Source organism: Choloepus didactylus, chromosome X (genome assembly GCF_015220235.1).
Source record: "Choloepus didactylus isolate mChoDid1 chromosome X, mChoDid1.pri, whole genome shotgun sequence".
Taxonomy (NCBI): Eukaryota; Metazoa; Chordata; class Mammalia; order Pilosa; family Megalonychidae; genus Choloepus; species Choloepus didactylus.
Genome location: NC_051334.1, coordinates 151,377,951 through 151,404,158, shown reverse-complemented (window position 1 = coordinate 151,404,158; position 26,208 = coordinate 151,377,951). Strand labels below are relative to the sequence as shown.

Genomic DNA, 26,208 nt, shown 5'->3' with positions numbered 1-26,208 from the left:
CAGCAGGCTTCCTTGTCTTTTCCTGATCTTAGAGGGAAGGCTTTCAGTCTCTCACCATTGAGTACTATGCTGGCTGTGGGTTTTTCATATATGCTCTTTATCATGTTGAGGAAGTTTCCTTCAATTCCTACCTTTGGAAGTGTTTTTATCAAAAAGGGATGTTGGATTTTGTTGAATGCTTTTTCAGCATCTGTTGAGATGATCATTTGATTTTCCTCTTTTGATTTGTTAATGTGTTATAATACATTGATTGATTTTCTTATGTTGAACCATCCTTGCATGCCTGGAATGAACCCCACTTAGTCATAGTGTGATTTTTTTAATGTGTCTTTGGATTCAATTTGCAAGTATTTTGTTGAGAATTTTTGCATCTATATTCATTAGGGAGCATCTTTGCCTGGTTTTGATATTAGATCGGTGTTAGCTTCATAAAATGAGTTAGGTAGTGTTCCATTTTCTTCAATGTTTTGAAAGAGTTTAAGTAGGATTGGTGTCAGTTCTTTTTGGAAAGCTTGGTGGAATTCCCCTGTGAAGTCATCTGGCCCCGGACATTTATTTGTGGGAAGCTTTTTGATGACTGGATCTCTTTGCTTGTGATTGGTTGGTTGAGGTCTTCTATTTCTTCTCTAGTCAATCTAGGTTGTTCATATGTTTCCAGGAATTTGTCCATTTCCTCTACGTTGTCCAGTTTGTTGGCATACAGTTCATAGTATCCTCATAATTTTTTAAATTTCTTTGGGATCCGCAGTAATGTCATCTACCTCATTCATTATTTTGTTTATATGCATCTTCTCTCTTTTTGATTTTGTCAGTCTAGCTAGGGGCTTGTCAATCTTGTTGATCTTCTCAAAGAACCAACTTTTGGTGTTATTTATCCTCTCTATTGTTTTTTTGTTCTCTATGTCATTTACTTCTGCTTTAATCCTTGTTATTTCTTTTCTTCTACTTGGTTTAGGATTGGTTTGCTCTTCATTTTCTAGCTTCTTCAGTTGATCCATTAGTTCTTTGATTTTGGCTCTTCCTTTTTAATGTATGCATTTAGCGGTATAAATTTCCCCCTCAGTACTGCTTTGCTGCATCCCATAGGTTTTGGTATGTTGTGTTCTCATTTTCATTCATCTCTATATATTTAGCAATTTCTCTTGCTATTTCTTCTTTAACCCACTGATTTTTCAAGAGTGTGTTGTTTAACATCCAGGTATTTGTGAATTTTCTAAGTCTCTGATGGTTATTGACTTCTAGTTGTATTTCATTGTGGTCAGAGAATGTGCTTTGAATAATTTCAATTTTATTTTAAATTTATTGAGGCTTGTTTTATGTCCCAGCCTATGATCTATTCTGGAGAAAGTTCTGTGAACACTAGAGAAGAATGTGTATCCTGGTGATTTGGGAGGTAATGTTCTATATGTGTCTGTTAAATCCAATTCATTTATCAGATTGTTTAGGTTTTCAGTTTCCTTATTGGTCTTCTGTCTGATCTATCTATAGAAGAGAGTGATGTGTTGAAGTCTCCCACAATTATTGTGGAAACATCAATTGCTTCCTTTAGTTTTGCCAGTGTTTCTCTCATGTATTTTGTGGCACCTTGATTGGGTGCATAAACATTTATGATTATTATTTCTTCTTGTTGAATTGCCCCTTTTATTAGTATGTAGTGGCCTTTGCCTCTCATAACATCCTTGGATTTGAAGTCTATTTTATCTGAGATTAATATTGCTACTCCTGCTTTCTTTTGGCTGTAGCTTGCATGAAATATTTTTTCCATCCTTTCACTTTCAATTTCTTTGTGTCCCTGAGTCTGAGTCATATTTTTTGATCATATTTTTTGATCCATTCTGCCAATCTGTATCTTTTGATTGGGGATTTTAATCCATTTACATTCAATGCTATTACTGTGAAGGCATTTCTTGAATCAGCCATCTTATCCTTTGGTTTATGTTTGTCAGATATATTTTTTCCCTCTCTCACTTAATGTCCTTTAATGTACCCATACTGAATCTCTTTAGTACTGAACTTTTCTCCATCTCTCAATCTCCTTTCTTTGTTTCTCTGTTGGTAGAGCTCTCTTTAGTATCTCAAGTAGGTCAGGTCTCTTGTTAGCAAAATCTCTCAGCATTTGTTTGTCTGTGAAAATTTAAGCTCTCTCTCAAATTTGAAGGAGAGCTTTGCTGGATAAAGAATTCTTCATTGGCAATTTTTCTCTCTCAGAATTTTAAATATGTCATGCCACTGCCTTCTCATCTCCATGGTGGCTGCAGAGTAGTCACTACTTAGTCTTATGTTTTTTCCTTTGTATGAGGTGAATTGCATTTCTCTTGCTGCTTTCAGAACTTGCTCCTTCTCTTCAGTATTTGGCAGCCTGATCAGAATGTGCCTTGGAGTGTGTTTATTTGGATTTATTCTATTTGGAGTTCACTGGGCATTTATGATTTGTGTATTTATGGTGTTTCAAAGATTTGGGAAATTTTCCCCAACAATTTCTTTGAATACTCTTCCTAGACCTTTACCCTTCTCTTCCCCTTCTGGAACACCAATGAGTCTTATATTTGGATGTTTTATTTTATCTATCATATCCCTGAGGTCCATTTTTTTTTTCCCATTCTTTCTTTTGTTCTTTCATTTACCATTCTGTCATCCTCCAGGTCACTGATTCACTGCTCAGCTTCCTCTAGTCTTGAACTATGAGTATCCAGAGTTAAAGCTGAGAACACAGGTTATCAGGAGATAGAAAGTTGTTAGGGATTTGGCATTTGATGCTGAAGCAGTATAGAATATTCAAGAGTATTGGTTGTATTGATCCAGAAATGGATAGCATAATATTGTGTGATGGTAACACAATATTGTAAGCACACTGAACAAAGATATCTGTGAGTAAACCTGAAAGAGTAAGGCTAGGGTCATGTATGACACCAGAAGGAAGACAAAGACTGGGAGTGTAGAACTAGTGAAACCCAGAGTGGTCAGTGATGGTGAATATGTGTACAAATATAAAATTGTTTTTACATGTGGGAGAACAAATGAATGTCAACCTTGCAAGATGTTGAAAAAGGGATGGTACAGTGGAAAAAATATAGTTGATGCAAACTGGAGTCTATCATTAACTGTAACATTTTAATACACTTCCATTAAATGTAATAAAGGCAATATACCAAAGCTAAATGTCTATGAGAGGGGTATATAAGGAGGGGTATGGATTCTTGGTAGTGATGTTTTTTTTTTCTGACCTTATTATTGTATTGTACTATATTTTTTATCTTTCTTATTGTTTTTGAAAAACTTTTGGAGTAATGAGTGTGTTCAAATGCTGATTGTGGTGATGAATGCACAACTATAAGATGATACTGTGAACTATTTATTGTACACTGTAGATAATTGTATGGTATGTGAATATACCTCCATAAGATATACACAGAGGGATATAAGGGCTGGAGAAAACCTGGAGAGAGAGATGTACCTGTTTACTGTTTGTGAGGAAGTAGAATGATGCAGGCTATCTTGGAGACAGTGTGGTGGTTCCACAAGAAATTAAGTATGTGAGTGCCATAATGTATTGTAACCTCATTTTGGGGTATATACTTGGAAGATCTAGGACATGAATGGACATTTGTTTATAGTGGCAGAATTTAAAATTTGCAATGGATGGAGGCAGCCTAAGGGTACATTGACTGGTGAACAGAATGGTGAAATGATGTGTATGCATGCAATAGAATATTGAGCAACTGCAAGAAGGAATGAAGCTGTAAGACAGGCAACTAGGTGAATGGATCTTGAGGACAGCATTTTGAGTTAAGTACAGCAGAAATGAAAAGCAAACATTATAATCCCTCAATAATATGGACCAACTATAATGTGTAAACTCTGAGAATTGAATCTTAGAGCACAGCTTATCAGGGGAATGCTTATTGTAATAGTCCCTATATTGTAAGGTCTAATGTCAGTCACATCTATTCCTGCATTGTAATGGTTACCTCCAAATTCTGAGATGCTGAGCTCTTTGTGTATAACCTTGTTAGTCTCTTGAACTTTGGGTATCTGTGTGACACCTGAGACTCAGAGCTAGAGCTCGGCAGCTGTGACTATCAGTATTGCCTCATACAGCAACTGTTAAAAAGCTGAAAAAGAGTTCAGACTTCAATTAGGGATATGAATGAAGTGGATCTGATTAGGACTAAGGCAAATCAGACCAAAAAGAAAAGGACAATATTGACTGTGTTTTAAATCTTCAACTTATGTGTGAGACCAAGGGAAGAGATGTTTATTTGGTGCACAATCTATATTTTCTGCAGCACACTAAATAATTTTACTTGTATGGTCAGTTTATTCAAACACCATGATTACATGGAACCTTGAATAGGAAGTGAGATCTGGTAGGTTTGTGGGGGTTAGTGTGATATCCTAGTTCATCCAGAAGTAATTTGGGCAGAGACTAAAAATATATTTGCAGGGCCCCACTGAGGAACTGGGGAAAAATGCAGAAATGTACTTTCCCACCTTGGTTATTATTGATATTCTCACAAACATTGAGGACTAACAATTTAATAGGCCCAGCCTTCAATCTTGGTGCTTGGTCTTAAGAAGCTTGCTACTGCAAAGGAGAGGCTAAGCCTACTTGTAATTGTGCCTAAGAGTACCCCCAGAGAGCCTCTTTGTTGCTCAAATGTGGCATCTCTCTCTCTCTAAGCCCACTTTGTAGGTGAACCCACTGCCCTCCCCTCTACATGGGACATGACTCCCAGGGGTATATCTCCCCTTGGCAACATGGAACATGACTCCTGGGGATGAGCATGGACCTAGTGTTGTGGGATTGCAAAAATCTTCTTGACCAAAAGAGGGATGTGAAATGAAACAAAATAAAGTTTCAGTGGCTGAGGGATTTCAAATGGAGCTGAGAGGTCACTCTGGAGGGCATTCTTATGCGCTATATAGATAACCCTTTTTAGTTTTTAGTGCATTGGAATAGCCAGAAGGAAATACCTGAAACTATTGAAATGCAACCCAGTAGCCTTGATTCTTGAAGAGGATTGCATAACTATGTAGCTTACGTGGTGTGACAGTGTGATTGTGAAAACCTTGTGGCTCACATTCCCTTTACCCAGTGTATGGACAGATGAGAAGAAAAATGGGGACAAAAACTAAATGAAAAATAGGGTGGGATGGGGGTGGAATGCTTTTGGTGTTCTTTTTACTTTTATTTTTATTCTTATTTTTATTCTTTTTGAAGTAAGGAAAATGTTCAAAAATAGATTGGGGTGGTGAATGCACAACTATATGATGGTACTGTGCACAGTGGATTCTACACCATGGATCATTGTATGGTATGTGAATATATCTCAATAAAACTGAATTAAAAAAAAACACATTGAGATCCTATTTCACACCCATTAGAATGGCTGCTATTTAAAAAATTGAAAATAAGTTTTGGAGAGGATGTGGAGAAATAGGAACACTCATTCATTGCTGCTGGGAATGTAGAATGGTCCAGCCACTGTGTAAGATGGGTGGTTCTCAGGAAGTATAGAACTACCATATGACCTGGCAATCCCACTACTAGGTATATACCCAAAAGGATTGAAAGCATATATTCAAATAGATTTTTGCACATTGATGTTCATAGTGGCATTATTCACAATTTCCTAACAATGGAAGCAACCAATATCAATCAACCTATGAATGGGTAAACAAATGAAGTGTATACATACAATGGAATATTATATTCAACCATAAAATGTAATGAAGTCCTGACAGATGTGACACAACATGGATGCACCCTGAAGACATCATGTTGAGTGAAATAGCCAGGCACAAATGGATGAGTATCATATGATCTCACGTATTTGAAATAACATTGCTTATCCTTTGGGTGTAAAGTCTAAGAAATCTTCAGCTTCCACATTATCTTGAACATGCTTTCCTACATTTTCTTCTAGGAATTTTATGATCCTGGTTCTTATATTTAGGTTGTTGATCCATTTTGAGTTGATTGTTGTAAATGGTATGAGATAATGGTCCTCTTTCATTCTTCTTTTTTCAAGAACTCAGATATAGATTTAATGTTGGCTTATAGCAGTAAAACACCCCCTCACCAAAAGCAAAGTTTGGAGGTCAAGCAGACAGCCAGTTTTCCATATGTGTTTTACGGTATTCTTCTAACACTAGTAGTATTCCAACAGTGTCCAAATGGGAATTAAAATATTCAGTAGCCAATTAGTTTTATTTTCACCTGCTTAATACAAAGCCCTACAGTCTAAGTCATTTGATTTTAAATGGCAAGCAGTATTTCACTAGGCATTATAATATATATTTGATTCACTGATACAATTATGAATCAGAGTCACCTTCTACTAGGATATATTATAGTCAAGCCTCTAAAATAAATTGGTGATATTTCCTATATTCTATCCTACATGCTATTATATTTCATTCAAATACTCTAGTTTTGTTCAATCTAAACAAGGTCATTACTAGCCAAGGTTCATTTATCATGGGAAAAATTTCAGTTTCAGGCTATGGTCATAGAGAAAAAAATGAAGCTCACACACACTTAAGTTAACCAGAACTTGAAAGGATATGTACTATTGGTTTTTCTCATGACTAACCTATTACCACAAAAGAGAGAACCCAACTTACTCCTTTAAAGTAAAAGGGCAGGCAAAATCTTCTCCTTTTAGATTGAAAGTTTTAAAATTATTATAGGACACCCAAAGTCAAGTTTGCATTTTTCTTTTATAGCATAAATTACCAACAATGTTCTAAATTAGGAATCAAGAATTAAATAAAATCCCACAATTTAAGACCATGAAACAATCTAAATCCACACATATTTTAATCAGAAAACTAATAATGGAATATTACCAAAATAAAAACCAAGCACATGCTCAATTAACACATTCTATATTTCAGAGAATAAGAGGCATTAGGCATTCATGTAGTACATTTATTTACAAACATATCCAATATACTATGTGAGTTTAATATATGAATTTAACAGAGTTTGATCCTTATTTCAGGATTGAGCTTCTTAAAATGCTCCTCTTCATAGCTCTTTCATGGATGAACTAAAACATCCTATTTCTTAAGAAGTTGGTGTCTTACTATAAAAAAAGGTGCTGCATATCTGGATCCAAGGTACAAAGTCATCATAACTAGCAACCATCACTTGTTTTCCACCAAAAATGGCAAATTCTTCTCAGGACCCTCCTCATAGTGGCTCATACAGACCACAAAGATCTTGAACCTCTAGATGCTCTGCCCCAACATGGTGCTTTGGGAGGCTCTGTGAAAAGCACAGAAACCATGGGCAGAGAAATGGCAACACCAACTCCTTACATTTTCTTTGTCTTGTCTCTGGTGTGCAAGGACTGAAAGGGCCTCTTTCATTCTTTTGCAAAAGGATATCCTATTCTCCCAGCACCATTTGTTGAAGAGTATTCTTTCCTAGTTGAGTGGACAGGCAACCTTGTCAAATATCAATTGGCCATAGATATGAGGGTCTATTTCTTATCTCTCAGTTTGAATCCATTGGTTAACTTACATTTTGTTATACCAGTAGCATGCCATTTTGACCACTGTAGCTTTGTAATATGCTTTACAGTCAGGAAGCACAACTCTTCCAATTTTTTTTTTCTTTCTCAAGATGTTTTTGGTTATTCAGGGCCCCTTAACTTTCCAAATAATTTTGATAATTGACTTTTCCATTTCTGAAAATTAAGCTGTTTGAATTTTGATTCTGATTGCATTGCATCTGTCAATCAATTTGGGTAGTATTGACATCTTATGATATTTAGTCTTCCAATCCATGAACATGGAATATCCTTCCACTTATTTAGGTTTTGTTAGTTTCTTTTAGCAATGTTTTGTAGTTTTATGTGTAAAAATCCTTTACATGTATTTCTAGATGTTTGATTTTTTAGTTACTATAATAAGCAGAATTTTTTCTTGGTTTCTTCTTCCAACTGTTCTTGGCTTGTTTATAGAATCACTACTGATTTTTGCAGGTTGATCTTGTATCCCACCACTTTGCTGACTTCATTTATTAGCTCAAAAAAGTTTTCCTTCCTTCTTTCCTATTTTGATGAAATTTGTTTCTATTTCTTACCTAATTGCCATGTCAAGATCTTCCAGCACAATATTGAATAACAATAGTTACAGTGTGCATGCTTGTCTTGTTCCTTATCTTACAGGGAACGCTTTCACCAATAATTAGGATGTTAGCTTTGGGCTCTTAATATATGCCCTTTTTCATGTTTAGGAAGTTTCCTTCTATTCTTGGTGTTCTATGTATTTTTATCAAGAATGGGTGTTGTCAAAGGGTAAAGGGCAACACTAACTGGGTTTAGAACTACAACTTTTGTGCAAGTCCAAGGTAGGAGATGTTTATTTGGTGCAGGATCTATATTTCCTGTAGCACATTAGATAATTTAACTTGTATGATCAGTTTGTTTGAACACCTCAGGTGCATGGAACTTTGAATGGGAAGTGGGATTTGGTGAGATTGTACAGGCTGAGTTGAAATCTCAATACATCCCAGAATGATAGGCAGAGAGTAAAATTGTATTTGTGGGGACACCCGAGGAACTGGGGAGAAATACAGAAATGTTGGACTTCCCTACCTTGGTTAATGCAGATTTTCTTGCAAACATTGAGGATTAAAAATTTGGTGGGCTGAGCCTGTGATCTTTCCCTTGTGAGGCTTGTTGCTGCAAAGGAGAGGCTAAGCCTATTTAAAATTGTGCCTAAGAGTCTCCCCCAGAGAGCCTTTGTGTTGTTTGGATGTGCCCCCCCTCTCTAAGCCCACTTGGCAGGTGAACCCACTACCCTCCCCCCTATGTGTGACATAACCCCAGGGGTGTGAATCTCCCTGGCAATGTGGGAAATGACTCCTGGAATGAGCCTGGACCCAGCACTGTGAGATTGAGAAAATATTCTTGACCGATAGGGGGAAGAGACATGAAACAAAATAAGGTTTCAGTGGCTGAGAGATTTCAAATGGAGTCAAGAGGTCACTTTGGAGGGTATTCTTATGTGCTATATAAATACCTCTTTTTATTATTCAGTGTATTGGAATGGCTAGAGAGAAATACCTGAGGCTGTCAAACTGTAACCCAGTGACCTTGATTCTTGAGGACAATTGTATAACTATGTAGCTTGCACAGTGTGACTGTGATTGTGAAAACCTTGTGGATCACACTCCCTTTATCCAGTGTATAAACAGATGGATGGAAAAATGGGGGCAAAAATTAGATGAAGAATATGGTGGGATGGATGGGATGGAAAGTTTTGGGTGTTCTTTTTTGCTTTTATTTTCATTTTGGAGTAACGAAAAGTTTCAAAAATTGATTCTGAAAAATTGTTTCAGAATGTACAACTATATGATGGTGCTGTGAATAATTGATTGTACACCATGGATGACTGTAGCATGTTTGAATATATCTCCATAAAACCATATTTAAAAAAGTAAATGAACATTGTGGGGAAGGAGGGGAATAGGATGTTTTGCATATTCTTTTTTGTTTTAATTTTTAATTTTTTTGGAGTAATGAAAATTTTCAAAGATTGTGGTGATGAATGCAAAACTATATGATGATACTGTGAACAACTGATTGTATACTTTGTATGATTATGTGTTATGTGAATATATCTCAATAAAATTGCATTAAGAAAAGAATGGGTGCTGTATTTTCTTGAATGCCTTTTCTTCATCACCTAGATGATTGTGTGTTTTATTCCCTCCATTTTGTTAATGTGGTTTATTACATTCATTGATTTTCTTATCTTGAACCAACCTTGCATACCAGGGATAAATCCTACTTGATTATGGTGTGTAACTCTTAATATACTATTGGATTCAGTTTGCTAGTATTTTGTTGAGGATTGCTGCATTTATATTTGAAAGATATATTTATCTGTAGTTTTCTGTAGGTACCTTCATCCATCTTTGGTATGACAGTGATGCTAGCCTCACAAATGAATTAGGGTGTGTCATCCTTCTTTAGTTTTTTGGAAGATTTTGAGCAGAATTGAAGTTAAGTTTTCTTGGAATGTTTTGTAGAATTCCCAAGTGAAGCCATCTGGTCTGGGGCTTTTCTTTGTTAGGAGGTTTTTGACTACTGATTCAATCTCTTTACTATTAATTGGTTTGCTGAGATCTTATATTTCTTCTTGAATCAGTGTATTTCTAAGAATTTGTGTGTTTCTAAGAATTTGTTCATTTCATCTAGCTATCTAATGTTCATAGTCTTCTCATATAGTCCTTTTGATTTCAGCAGGTTCAGTAGTAATGTCCCCTTTTTCATTCTTGATTTTCTTTATTCATATCCTCCCTCTTTTTTTCTTTGTCAGTCTAGTTAAAGATTTGTCAATTTTATTGATCTTTTCAAAGAACTGACTTTTCATTTTGTTGATTCTATCACTTTTTTATTGTCAATTCCATTTATTTCTGCTCTAATCTTTGTTATTTCTTTCCTTATGCTCACGTAGTATTTAGTTTCCTCTTCTTTTTCTAGTTCTTACAGTTTTGAGCTTAGGCAAATGATTTGAAGTCTTTTTTATTCTTAAAGTAAGCATTTAGAGCTATAAATTTGCCTATCAGCACTGCCTTTGCTGTTTCCATAAATTTTGGTATGTTGTATTTTCATTTTCATTCACCTGAAGACATTTCCTAATTTCACTTGTGATTTCCTATTTAACCCATTGGTTTTTTAAGAGTATGTTTTTTAACTTCCATGTATTTGTGAGTTTCCTGTCTCTCCCTTTATTATTTTCTAGCAACAATCCATCATGGTTGGAGAATATCCATTGTATGATTTCAATTTTTTTTAATTTATTGAGACATGTTTTGTGAGCTAACATACAGTCTATCCTGGAGAATAATCCATGTGCACTCAGAAGTATGTATGTTCTGATTTTGTTGAGTGGAGGGTTCTATGTCTTTTTGGTGTAGTTTAGAGTATCATACATGTCTTGTATTCCCTTATTGATCTTCTGACTAGATGTTTGATCCATTATTGAAAATGATGTATTAAAGTCTCCTTCTATTAATGTAGAACTGTCAATTTCTCCTTTCAAATCTGTCAGTATTTGCTTCATATACTCTGGAGTTCTATTGTTACCTGCATATATATTTATAATTATTGCAACACCTTGTTGAATTGCCCCCTTTATCAATATATGAGGGACCCTCTTTGCCCACCATGACTGTTTTTGGCTTAAAGTCTATTTTATCTGATGATAGTATAACTACCCCAGCTATCTTTTGTTTACTACTTTCATGGTACATTTTTTTTCCATCTTTTCACTTTAAACCTACTTGTATGTTTGAAGAAACCATAGAGTTGGGCCATTCTTTTTTATCCATTCTGCTAATCTCTGCTTTTACTGAAGAATTTAATCCATTTACATTTAAAATCACTACTGATATACAAATTTTCTTCAGCCATTTTGCTATTTAGCCTTTTGTTGCAGCCCATGAGGGCCATGCCAGTCCAGAGGCCAAAGAAGACAATGAGCACTTGGAACAAATGAACTTTTATTCCAGGCTTACTTACAGGGTGAGAAGTCATGGAGAAATCATGACAGCTATCTCAGGCTGGGCAGACATTGCATTCATAGGGAAGTCAACCATGCAATGCAAAGAGGACAGTAAGCCATTTGTAAGGGTTTAAGACAAAGACATTCCTAAGGGTGAGGGAGCATAGATGCAGGAACAGGTCACTCTGACCTGAGCAGTGGTGCAGGAAAGACTAGAATAACACTTGAACAATTATATTTTGCTCTTTTTGTGAAACAAGAGCCTCTCACTTCCTGCCTGGTTCACATAAAGTTACATTTTAAGGTCAATTTACCCTTTTTCTCTTTATTGGCTTACAAAGACAATAGGTTAAACATTAGCTGCCTAGATCATGCAGACCGCTGTGCACCAAGATCTACAGGCCTGTTTTGCTCAGGCCATGGGCTGCCACATCTTTGTATATCATATCTATTTTGTTTCTCAATTCTTCCATTAATGTCTCCATTTATATTTATTTGATTTTTTTGTTTTGTACATTGAGTGCCTTCTCTTTTCTATCTAAATATATTTTTCATTTATTTTCCTAGCAGTTACCATGGAGTTAAACTATAACATCCTATATAAATAACAATTATATTTGGTTTGATACCAAATTAACTATAATTGCACACACAAATCCTTTTCCTATACCCATCTGTCCCCCACCTTACTTTTTATTTGTTACCACTTGTATCTTTTTACACTGTACATCCAAATCCATAGAGTTATTATTACTTCTCATGCATTTGCATTTTAGCACCTGCAGAACGTAAGAAGTAGTTACATAAAAAACAATATACCACAATAACACTGGCATATATAATTACCCAAATGGTTATCTTTACCACAGATCTTTATTTGTTTATTCTGCTTTGAACCACTATCTAGTGTCCTTTCCATTTAGTCTGAAGAACTCCCTTTGGCATTTCTTACAGGGCAGGTCTAATGGTGAAGAACTCCATCAGCTTTTGTTTAACTGGGAAGATCTTAATCTGTCCCTTATTTTTGAAAGAAAGTCTCACTGCATATAAAATTCTTCATTGGCTGTTATTTCCTTGCAGTATTTTAAGTATTTCACACCACTGCCTTCTTTCCTCCATATTTCTGATGAGAAATAGGCACTATCTAATTGGGACTCCCTTTTACACAACATGTTGCTTTTCTCCGGCAGCTTTCAGAACTCTCTCCTTATCCTTTGCATTTCATAGCATGATCAGTATATGATGAGGTGTATTTTCCATCATGTTTACCCTGGTTGGTGTTCTCTGGGCTTCTTGGATGTGCATATTCACATCTTTGGCTAAGTTTGGGATCTTCTTCATCATTACTTCTTTGATTATTCTTTTTGTCCCTTTCTCTCTTTCATCCCCTTCTGAGACTCCCATGATGCATACATTGTCATGGTTCATTGTGTCACAGAGGTGTCTATGCTATTTTCACTTTTTGTAATTTTTTTTCCCTTCTGCTTTTCAGCCTGACTCATTTTAAGTTTCTCATTTTCCAGTTCATGGATTCCTTTTTCTTCCAGCTCCATACTGTTCTGGAAACCCTCCTGGGAGTTTTTCATTACACTTTGCGGTCTTCAACTCCAGGAGTTCTGTTTGGTTCCTTTTTAAAATATCTATTTCTTTACTAAGCTTCTCATATGTCTCTTTTTTGGTGTTTTTTTTTTTTTTTTTTTTTTTTTTGGATTTTTATCCTCTTCCTTTGTATTGGCCATCACTACCTGTTCCTTTATCTTGTACCCCTGTTTCAGTATCTTGTACTGTACATTTTAATATTTGAAGATATTAACTCTGGGACTTATCCCCTGAGATGTCTGTTTCTTGATTTTGTAAGCAGCTGGTGATAAGATAGTGATTTTCTTGAACTTTAGCCCTCCTATCTGGAAGGTCTTCCTAAGTGGAATGCAGTTTGCAGAATTTTTCTTTCAAGTCCCTTATCTTATCCTGGGCTCTTTCTTGTTAGTTATTTTGGAGTTCCCCTGCTTGCAAGAGTTTGGTTTTCCACCTCTGTTTCCCAGGAGACAGACCTTCCTCTTAATAGTGTTCAAAGCCAGCGAGTCTTTGCCCCCAAATTCTTCACCTCTATATTATCCTATACTATTTTTGTTGTCTCAAAATGCTTTCACCTGGAGGGGAAATTCTGAGTGGAGGGGCATGCCAGAGGAGACTTTCCCAAGACAGTCTTTCCCAACCAGAACAGGGCCAGGGACCCCTGAGGGAGGCCAATACTGGCTCCAAAATCCCCTGTGTAGGGGTCAGGAAGTGCAACAAGAGCTTCTTTCATGACTCCCCAAAGTTGAGCTTTCTTGGCCTGCCCAGAAAGATACAGCCCTTCAACTAACTTTCCCCTACAGCCCTGAGGGAGTGTAGTGCCTTTAATTATAAACCATGGCATTTGTCTGTGGCAGATTGAATATTGGCCACCACTGCCTTTGTCCATGGTGGGTTGAAACACTGGCCACCTTCATAGCCAGGTTACCAGGGATCCAATGTTGCTTATCAGTGAATAGCTGTGCTAACCCCTGGTCTTGGGGAACAGGATTTTCATGTCCCTTTCTGTCAGCAGTGAGCTAACCAGGGGATGGACCCAACTGCAGCCTGCTGTAAGACTGGGGGATGGGTGCTGGTAGTCAGTGTGCAGTGAGAGCAATTTACTGTTCTTTACTGAAATTTATCAACCTCTTCCTCCCACTCTTCTCTGGATGTTTTACAGTGTTCTTTGGGCCTCCAGAGTTTCAAAATAATTGTTTCAGACAGTTCCCTCCTGTTTAATTGGTTTTATGTTGTTATGACTGAGTCCTGGAGCTCCCTACTCCGCCATCTTCCTCTCCACTATGGGTTTCTTGTGTGTGTGTGTTTGGTAACTTATATATAACCTAAAATTTCCCTTTTTATCCCTGTTCAAATGTAATATTAATTGGTGTTACTTACATTCACAAAGTTGTGCCTCCATTACCATCATTTATTGCCAAAATTTTTCCATCACCTGAAACAGAAACTCCACACCAATTAAAGTTTAACTCCCCATTACCCTTTCCCACCTGATACTTAATAACTTATGTTTTCATTTCTGACTAAGAATTTGCATATTCTGCTTATTTTTTATAATTAAGATTGTACACTATTTGTCCTTTTGTGTCTGGATCATTGCACTCAACATGTCTTCAAGGTTCACCCATGTTGTAGCATGCATCAGAACTTTATTCCTTTTTATGGCCAAATAGTCTTACATTGTATGTATAGACCACATTTTGTTTAGCCTTTTCTGTTTATGGACACTTGAGTTGCTTCCACCTTTTGCAGTTGTCAATAATACTGTCATGAACATTGGTTTGTAAATATCTGTTCAAGTCCCTGCTTTCAATTCTTTGGGTTATATACCAAGAATTGGGATGGCCGGATCACATGGTAATTATACTTAACTTTCTGAAGAATCATCAAACTGTTTTCCACAGTGGATACACCATTTTACATTCCCACTAACAATGTATGAATGTTCCTGTTTCTTCACATCCTGTCCAATGATAGTTCTTTTCCATTTTTTAATAGTAGCCATTCTAGTGGGTGTGAAATGGTATCACATTGTGGTTTTTTATTTGCATTTCTCTGGTGGTTAATGACATCAAGCATCTGTTCATTTATTTACTACACATTTGTATATCTTCTTTGGAGAAATGTCTATTCATGTATTTTCCCATTTTTAAATTGGGTCATTTGTCTTTGTGTCATGGAGTTCTAAGCATTCTTTACATATTTTGAATATTAAACCCTTATCAGATATGTGGTTTCCAAATATTTTCTCCTATTCAGTAGGTTCTATTTTTAATTTCTTTAGAAAGTCCTTTGATTTACAAATGTTTTTATTTTGATTTGGTCCCATTTATTTATTTTTTCTTTTGTTACTTTTGCTTCTCATGTAAAGTCTAAGAACCTACTGCCTAACACAAGGTCCTGAAGATGCTGCCTTACATTTTCTTCTAGGAATTTTATAGTTCTGGTTCTCATATTTAGGTCTTTGATCTATTTTAAGTTTATTTTTATAAGAGTGTGAGGAAGGAGTTCACCTTCATTCTTTTGCATATGGCTGTCCACTTCTCCCAGCACCATTTCTTGAAGAGACTGTTCTTTCCCAATCAAGTGGACTTTGCACCCTTGTCAAAAATGAATTGGCCAAAGGTGTGTGCATTTATTTCTGAACTTTAAATTCTACCAAAGTGGTCTGTTTATCTATCATTGTGTCAGCATCACACTGTTTTAATTAGGGTAGCTTTGTAATAAATTTTAAAATTAGGAAGTGTGACTTTTCCAGTTTTGTTCTCTTTTTCAAGGTGGTTTTGGCATTCAAGGCCACTTATCCAGCCATATAAATTTGATTATTAACTTTTCCATTTCTGCAAAGAAGTCTATTGGGATTTTTTAAAAATATTTTTTTTACTTTTTGAGGTTGTTCACATACCATACAATTATCCAAAGATCCAAAGAATACAATCAATTGCCCCTGGTACCATCATACAGCTGTGCATCCATAACCACAATTAAGTTTTTTCAATTTTTAGAACATTTTCATTGCTTCAGAAAAGAAATACGGACAAAAGGAAGGAAACTCAAATCCTCCCATACCCCTAACTACCCCCCTCCATTGTTGACTTATAGTATTGGTATAGTACATTTGTTACTGTTGATGAAAGAATGTTAAATACTACTAATGGTAATTAGTTTGCAATAGGTATATTTTTTCCCTATATGCCCCTCTATTTTTTTAAAGTTTCAGAATAGTATTTAGTTTTCAGATATTTATAGTCATCTAATTTGATATCACAAAATAGTGGCCATGCTATAAATTTTACAGATGAGGATATTGTTGCACTATTCTCACCATACATACATTGTGGAATAAATCTGAATACAGATCAATACTTCCCCTTCTTCCTCCTTTGTATATTTACAAACATGCCTACACATAACCCTTGCTATTCAAATTATTTTTATCTGAACCAAGGAACTAAATGCATTGAGATAATTTTGTTTTTTTTTTTTTATGGAATTCTCACTGTAAACTATACAAGCTTAGGGATCAGAGAGTAAATAGATTTTTTTTTTGCCAAACCCTCTATCTGAACTCAGAGGCTAAAATCATTCAGTATTTTCCATTAACTATGCAATAAATAGCAAATCTTGGGTGACAATTAGTGTTCTTTTGTTTCAGTGTATGAAACAGAAGTTAATAATTGCCACTTAAATTTAGTGGTTCAATGACTACAATAACAGATGTCTCTCCATATATAAATAGACATTTTCACCAACACTGCTCCCTATATGCCTTTGCTCTATATATCCCATGCCTATCTCCAGACAATGGCATCTAATCTACACCAACCAATAAAACATAATTGAGAATACATATTTTTCAATGCTCTCAAAAAGTATAAGAGTATTCCTTTGGATTTTCAAAAGAAGTCTAAATTTTCAGACTTAAATTTAATAGTTTTTAATTATTCTTAGTCTAATTCCTGTTTTATCAATTAGGAAACTAAGAGTCATCTTACAAGTTAAGTGAGATGACCACATTTACAATCAGCAAATCAGAAAGTGAGGCAAGTCTTCATCTTCTGACTTCTAGGGTTTCAGAAAGAATGCCGTACCATAAACCTGAGTTATCCCTTTGAAATAGAGTGAAAGAAATGGTAGCATGGAATAGGACATGATACCAAGTATGTTTTCTCCTTCATAATGTCACCTTTCTGCAATGTCTGTTTATTCCTCTCTGAAATATGGAATTAAAAATAATTTAATATAGGGTTGTGTATTATGATGACTATGACAATAATAAAACCAAACTTACATTCAGTGGTCAATATATGACTTAAAAAATGCATCTTCATCTAATATTATGGAATCATTCTCCATCTCTCTCTCTCTCTCTTTGTTTCTCTGTCAGAAGGGCTCCCTTTAGTATCTCAAGTAGGGCAGGTCTTTTATTAGCAAAATCGCTCAGCATTTCTTTGTGAAAAAATTAAGCTCTCCCTCAAATTTGAAGGAGAGCCTGGCTAGGTAAAGAATTCTTGGTTGGCAATTTTTCTCTCTCAGAATTTTAAATGTCATGCCACTGCCTTCTCACCTCCATGGTGGCTGCAGAGTAGTTACTACTTAGTCTTATGTTTTTTCCTTTGTATGTGGTGAATTGCTTTTCTCTTGCTGCTTTCAGAACTTGCTCCTTCTCTTCAGTATTTGACAGTCTGATCAGAATATGTCTCAGAATGGGTTTATTTGGATTTATTCTATTTGGAGTCCACGGGGCATTTATGCTTTGTGTATTTATGCTGTGTAGAAGGTTTGGGAAATTTTCCCCAACAATTTCTTTAAATACTCTTCCTAGACCTTTACCCTTCTCTTCCCCTTCTGGGACACCAATGAGTCTTATATTTGGATGTTTTATTTTATCTATCATATCCCTGAGGTCCATTTTGATTGTTTTTATTTTTCCCCTGTTCTTTCTTTTGTTCTTTCATTTTCCATTTTGTTGCACTCCAGATTGCTGATTCATTGTTCAGTTTCTTCTAGTCTTGTACTACGAGTATCCAGAATCTTTTTAATTTGGTCAACAGTTTCTTCTAATTCCATACGATCATCTATTTTTTATTTACTCTTGCAATTTCTTCTTTATGCTCTTCTAGGCTCTTCTTCATGTCTTTTATATCCTGTGCCATACTCTTCTTCATGTCCTTTATATCCTGTGCCATAGTCTCATTGTTTGTCTTTAGTTCTTTGATTAATTGCTCCAAGTACTGTGTCTCCTCTGATCTTTTGATTTGGGTATTTGGGTTTGTGCTATCCATATCATCTGTTTTTTTTTTGTTGTTGTTGTTTTTTTTTGTTTTTTAACTTTCCCTTCTTTTTTAAATCAACTATCTGGTTTTTTCATATGCTTTAAAATCTTCTGTTGCTTTTGGCCTCTTGGCATTTGCTTAACTTGATAGGGTTCTTTTAGGATATGTATGCTAATTCAAAGACTTCTCTCTAATTTGTCAGATCTACAGCTTGGTGGTGTACACTTTAACTAACCAGCAGGTGGCATCTGCAAGCCACCTATTCCCCTCAAGCCAGTTCTCCCCAACTTTGTCTTTGTGGTGTGTGGAGATCTGATTCTTGTGTGGTCCAATTGATGCACCAGTTTTGTGTGTGTAGTTGGTGCTGTCTGCCCTGAATGTGTGGTGTGTGTCTTGAGCAGTTAGGGAGTGAGGGTGGCTTTAACAATCAAACCTCCTAGGTGTTCCTGGAGATTCAGGGCTGTTCCAAGAGTCTGAACCTTCAGTTCAGTCTCACCACAGATTGTCTCTGCCACTGATCCACAAGTCTTTGATATTGGCATATGGTCCCTGGGATTTCCAAGTGGGTCCCTCTTCCTAGCCAAGCCCTTCTAGGACCTCTGCTGAGGGAAGGCTGTGCCACATCCCAAGTGCACACTGACCCTCAAGGGAAGTTCTGGGCCACCAGGCCATGTAGGGGCATTCCCAGCCTGCTGAAAGGATGGCCAAATGGGGCACGTTAATTTCCCCCTTTTTGCACCACTCTGCCTTCCTATCTCAAGGACAATTAGCTGTGGGTGCATGAAAGGCTATTGTCCATGTCAGATACTGAGGCATACTCACAGTTTGTGGAGACACCATTCCTGCCGCGCTTCCTTGTGCAGTTCTCACTGCCGTATCTGCAGCCACTTTTGGGTTTTTAAAAAGAACTAGTCCAACTCCAACACCAACCCATGGTTTCCCCACACCACAGTGTGGCTGCCAGATATTCAGCAGGCTTACTCATTCATTTCAGAATGCAGGCTCCTGTTTTCACCAAGTGCACGGTCCCTGCGGATTTATCAGACCTTGTCCAGCTGGTGCATCACTGGAACTGGTGTTCTGGGTAACTTTCTGGCTTTTATCTAGTATTTTTCATGGAGGTGTTTTTTTGCCCTGTCTCTCCTAACCACCATCTTCTGGAGGTCTGGATCCACAGTTTTTACTTACAGATATTATGCTGTGATCTTGGGCATTTTCCCAATTCAGGTTGGTGCATGATGAGTGGACTGTCACATTCCCCCCACACACACACAGTTATTCCTGATTATTTACTAGTTGTTTCTGGTTTTTTTAGTTGTTCCGGGGGACTACTTGGCTTCCACTTCTCTCTATGCCACCATCTTAGATTCCTCTCAGTCTATTGGGATTTTGATTGGAATTGCATTGAATTTTATATCACCTTTTTATAGAACTGACATTTTAGCAATATTTAATCTTCCAATACATGAACTTGCAATGTCTTTCCATTTATGTAGGTATTCTTTAATTTCTTTCAGCAGTATTTTGTAGTTTTCTTGGTTAAACTTACCTGCAGATATTTGATTCTTGAAGTTTCAATTGTACATAGAATTTTTTCTTGATTTCATCTTCAGACTTTTCACTATTAGTATATAGAAACACCACTGAGTTTGCATGTTGATCTTGTACCCTGTGACTTTGCTGAATTAATTTATTAGCTCTAGGAGCTTTGTTGTGGATTTTTTCAGGATTCTATATGTATAGGATCATGTCATTGGCAAAGAGAGAGAGAGTTTTACTTCCTCCTTTCCTATTTCATTGCCTTTCATTTCTTTTTCTTACTTCATTGCTCTGGCTAGAACTTTCAATACAATGTTCAATAACAGTGGTGACAATGGATATCCTTGTCTTGTTCCTGATCTTAGGGGAAAGTTTTTAGTCATTCACCATTGAGTTTGATATTAGATCTGGGTTTTACATATATGTCCTTTATCATGTTAAAGATGTTTCTTTCTATTCCTAGTTTTCTGAGTGTTTTTATCAGGAAGTGGGACTAAATATTGTCAAATGCATTTTCTGTATCAATTGAAATGTTCATGTCTTTTTTTTCTTCAATCTGTTTATATGGTGTATTACATTAATTGATTTTATTTTGAATCAGTCTTGCATGTCTGGGATAAATCCCACTTGATCATGTGCATAATTATTTTATGTGCTGTTGGATTCAGTTTTTAGTATCTTATTGAAAATTTTTGCATCCATATTCCTGAAAGATATTGGTCTTTAATTTTATTTTCTTGCGTTATCTTTATCTGGCTTTGGTGTTAGGATGATGCTAGCCTCATAGATTGCATTTGGAAGTGTCCATTCCTCTTCAGTTTTTTGGAAGAGTTTGAACAGGAATGGTGTTAATTCTTGAGTGTTTGGTAGAATTCACCAATGAAGCCATTTGGTCTGGGCTCCTGTTTGTTGGGAGGTTTTTGATACCCGAGTCAATCCCTTTACTTATTAATGGTCTAGTGATATCTTCTACTTCTTGAGTTGTTGTATGCAGTTTGTGTGCTTCTAGGAATTTGTCCATTTTATCTAGGTTATCTAATTTGTTGGCATACAATTGTTCATAGTGTCCTCTTAAAATCCTTTTTATTTCTGTGAGGTTGGTAGTAAGGTTCCCTTTTTCATTTCTGATTTTAGTTATTTGCATCTTCACTCTTTTTTTCTTTGTCAGTCTAGCTAAAGGTTTGCCAATTTTATTGATCTTTTCAAAGGACCAAATTTTGGTCTCAATGATTCTCTCTCTTTTTTAAAATACTCTATTTCATTTATCTCTGTTCTGATCTTTGTTATTTCCTTCCTTATGCTCACTTTCAGTTCTTTTGCTCTTCTTCTCCAGGTATAGGGTTGGGTCCCTGATTTGAGATCTGTCTTCTTTTATAATGTAAACATTTATGACTAAAAGTTCCCCTCTGAGAACTACTTTTGCTGTGTCCATAAATTTTGATCTGCTGTGTACTTTTTTTTTGTTTTCATTCATCTTAATGTATTTCCTGATTTCCCTTGTGATTTCTTCTTTGACCCATTGATTGTTTAAGAATGTGTTCTTTAACTTCTGTATCTTTGTGGATTTTTCAGTTCACCCTCTGTTATTGATTTCTAGCGTCATTCCATTGTGGTCAGAGAAAATGCTGTGTATTATTCCAATCTTTTCAAATTTATTGAGATTTGTTTTATGATATAGCATGTGGTCTTTCCTGAAAAATGGCCCATGTGCACTTTAGAAGAATATGTACTCTACTCTTTTGGGGTGTAGAGCTCTGTGTGGTTCTCTTAGGTCTAGTTTATTTATGGTATTTTACAAGGTCTCTGTGTCTTTGTTGATCTTCTCTCTAGATATTCTATCCATCAGTGAGTGTGGTGTGTTGAAGACTTCAGCTATTATTGTAGAGGTGTCTGTTTCTTTCTTCAGTTTGTCTGTGTCTACATCATGTATTTTGGGGCACTATAATTAAGTGCATAAATGTTTATAGTTGTTATTTCTTCTTTGTGAATTGGCTCCTTTATTAATATGTAGTGTCTTTATTTGACTCTTTAACGGTTTCTTACTTAAAGCTTGTTTTTTCCCAATATTAGTACAGTTATCTCAGCTCTCTTTTGGTTACCATTTACATGGAACTCTTCCCCCACACCTTCCCTTTAGATCTGATTGGGTCTTTGAGTCTAAGGCAAATCTCTTGCAAATAACATATAATTGGATCATGCATTTTTGTCCATTTTGCCAATCTGTGTCTTTTGACTGAGAAATTTAACCACTTACATTCATTGAAATTACAGATAAGGCTGGATTTACTTCAGTCATTTTATCCTTTGTGTCCTATATGTTTTATAATCATTTTTGTCCCTCTTTTCATTTATTACAGACTTCTTTTGTGTATTTTAAATCTTTTTTGATGTATCTGATCCCTTTCTCTTGGCATTTTCATTTTCACCTGCCAAGAATTAGAGAATCATATCAAGATTTTGTGTAGCCTGGAGTTTGTTGTGGTGGTTTCTTGTTTGTTCCTGTTAGGTTACATATCTGAATTTACCCTGAGATTTTTGCTTTGTACAGACAGAGCTAGCTGAAAATTAAAATGTTAATATATTTCTGTACATATTTTAAATACATTCTTTGTGGTTACCCTAAGGTTTGTATTAAACAACCTAGGTATATAACTTACTAGTTCAAAAAGATACCAACTTAACTTCAATAGCATACACAGTCTGCTCCTATATTCCACCAATTTCCAAGAGTAACTTTCTAAGTTACCAATTAATGCTTCTTAAATGACGCTCTGAGCCAGGATACAGTACTAATTTTTCCAGTAGTAGTTGTGTGTAGTTTTATAAGAGAGAGCACTGTTCTATCATGGCCAAGGGCATGAATTTGATATCTTTATGACCCTGTTCAGGTGTTAACAGTCTGCATAAATGTAGCCATGGTGGTAAGAAATTCTCAGTGAAAATCTGTGAATAGATCAATGCAAACTTTCCCACTCCTGAGCAATCAGCTCAGAGCAGATGCCCTACTACTAATGATAGGAACTTCAAAAGTTAATATTTTCTCCTTAAAGGTTTTACCCTGAAAATCCGGTACCTATAGAGTCAAGTGATAGGCATTTGTGAGACAAGTGTCTAAATTTCAATGTTCTTTGGCAATTAAGCACACTATTTCATAGGCAAGAACATTAGGTTCATAATCAAAGGACTGAGACACAGTCTTGTAATCCATAGGCATCAAATCAGTAGAGGTTTGCCTCAGCCTCAATTGGTCTAGCCTCTGACATAAGCCAACAGCTCTGGCATCTAGAGATAAGGGAGAACATTTTATTTGGCCAACAGAGAAACAGGATTCATTCAAAGGGAATGATTCTGTATATTTAAAAAATCAGCTGACTATTTTATCAAATTCAAAAGTCATAAGCCATTCATGAATTTTTCTATCTTGTCAGTTTTTCAGATTTACCAAAGCATGGTTAACCATTTTATAATCAAAATCCAAGGCTATGTGATAACCAAGATCCATAAACCATTAAACTGAATGTAACTACAACTCTTGATCTTCAAATACTAGATTTCTTTGGCATTTTCATTTTCACCTGTTGTGCTGGTTTGGATGTATTATGTCCTCCCAAACTCCATGTTCTTTGATGCAGTCTTGTGTGGGCAGATGTATCAGTGTTGATTAGATTGGAATTCTTTGATTGAGTTTTTCCATGGAGATGTGACTCAATCAACTGTAAGTGAAACATTTTATTGGATAATTTCCATGGAGGTGTTATCCCATCCAGTCAGTGTGGGTCTGAATTAAACCACTGGAGCCATAAAAATGAGCTAACAGAAGGATCTCAGAGCAGCTATGAGTGACATTTTGGAGAGCAACTGAGAGTGACATTTTGAAAAGGAGCTGCAGCTAAGAGAGATCAAAACACCCCAAGAGCAACATTTTGGAGAATGCCATTTTGAAACATAACCTGGGAGCAAGCAGATGCCAGCCACGGGCCTTCCAAGCTAACAGAGGTTTTCCAAATGCCATTGGCCATCCTTCAGTGAAGGTACCCCTTTACCTTGGACACTTTATGGCCTTAAGACTGTAACTTTGTAACCAAATAAACCCCCTTTATAAAAGCCAGTCCATTTCTGGTGTTTTGCATAACAGCAGCATTAGCAAACTAGAACACCTGTCAAGAATTTGAGAATCATATCAATATTTTGTGTAGCCTGGAGTTTGTTGTTGTAGTTGCTTGTGTGATGCTGTTAGATTACATATCTGAATTTACTCTGAGACTTTTGCTTTGTACAAGTAGAGCTAGCTAAAAATTAAAATATTAATTAATTTTATAATCTCTTCAATCTTGATGTAAGATATCAGATGTAAGATAGTGCTAAGACTGCAGAAATATAGTAGTCATATAATGGGACTTTATAATCCTAGGGCTCAGGGGCAAGTGTTATGCTTATGTCATAGTTTTTTGTGTGTTAAAGTGAGAGATATACTATTACACCTCTAAACACAGGAAATGTGATATATAGCCCACAGTAAAACCAAATCTTTGTCATAGCAAGATAATTTACAAGACTGGGTGGGGATGGTATTGAATTTAACTCTATCTAATAAAAGAGGTGCAAAAAATCTTCAACTAATATTTTTTGAATTACTATTCAAAGGAAATAGAACCCAAAAAGAGTGTGTGAGAGTATTCTATAAAGAGTGAATGGTAACTTGTAAGAGTCCCACTGTCTAACAGAACATCCACCACTGAGGAATGGAAGTAGTTGAAAGTAGTAAAATGAAAATGACTCAAATATTTACTACAATAGTCCCTTTGTTCTTAATATTTGTTATACTTAGTTGATTTGTTGCTTAATTTCAGTGAAGAGATGTTTTGTTTACTGTAAAGATTTTTCCAGCCCTTAAGCTATTTGGTTTAACACTGCCCACACTTACCCATATCATCTTACTTTTTCCCTTGCTGTGATTTCCCACATTAATCACACAAAACAATAAGTAGCCCTCAGAGTTCCCCCCAAAAAATTCTGTTAAAGCTAACAGAGTAACTATCCCGGTTCATTCATTCTGAATTCTTGATTTGCTTATGCACACAGCCTGATTTTCCTTACTCCTTCACTGATTATATTAGATGCTAGACATGTGGACATGTAATAATTTTCTTAATTTTTATGAATTTTTACATCAGAAATGTATTTTCCTTGTTTAGAATGCCATAAACAATTGATTGAGAAATTTCATAAATGTACATGTTAGAACCTAACTGATATAAAGTTTTAATAATTCGGGGTGTCAATATTATCATTGCCTAATCTTATACACAGACAAAATGCCAAGAATGACATAATTTATGCTACAGGGAACTTCTGTATAAAAAGTAAATCTCAGAAAAATGATTCTGAGGGATACTTTAAAGGATTTACCATTTAATCAAATTGTTCATCGACAGCATGCAACAAAGAAGTGTTCCAGTTGTGTCCTAGTTCAATTTATACAAGTGTTGTTCATTGTTGACATGCATAAAGAAACATTAAAAATGAAATGTCTCAGTAGAATTTAAAGAGTCTACCTATTTTTTTGTGTTCTTTTCTAATACATTTGCACAGAAGAATATATTTTAGCATTCTTTTGTCATATTTTAGCTTGTAATGTCAATGTATTTTCAACTAGATAGAAAATACTACACATGGAATAGAATATTCATGAGACAAATATATGAAAGCAAATATCATTTCTATCATGTTTATAAATTAAATGGTTGGCAGAGTCTATTTGCTATTAGCCCTTCCCCCATATCTGCTCATTTCTGATTATAAGATTTGGATTGACAGACATCTTAGAATCAGACCACAAAACCCCATTTGGAACTGGATGCAATTGCAGGAATGTTGATGGAGTTCAAAATGAGGACTACTTATTGTTTGAGATCAGCTTCTCCATTTGTAGTAAATTATTTCTTAGAGGATTCTATTACTTATGAGGAAGTTACTTCCCACTTGGATACTTGTGATGCTGAAACTGTAAATCAGATTACTGGTTATGGCTTGTTATATGTGGAAGGCTTTTTGTTGAGTGCAAGGGTAAGGTTAAGTCATATCCTCACTTAGTTATTCAATAGACCAGTCACTAAAGAAACTTTTTCTTTATTGATACATTCATTTTTTTTTGTAAATTATTATTAAGTAGTTCAGGCATATAAAATAACATAAAATGAGCTGTATGCCCACTATTCTATTTTAAAAATTAACAAATATCAATGAAGTCTCTCACTCACCCTTTTGTGATCCCATTCCCCATGTTCTGTGT

At 35.7% G+C, this 26,208-nt stretch overlaps 1 protein-coding gene and 1 pseudogene across 1 annotated transcript in view; one reads left to right on the top strand and one right to left on the bottom strand.

Moving 5' to 3' along the window:
• The window catches only part of TENM1 (teneurin transmembrane protein 1), a 388,184-nt gene that overhangs the window by 86,717 nt on the left and 275,259 nt on the right, over positions 1–26,208 (top strand). The window lies entirely within an intron of this gene.
• Positions 7,066–7,257, bottom strand: LOC119522746 (annotated as a pseudogene).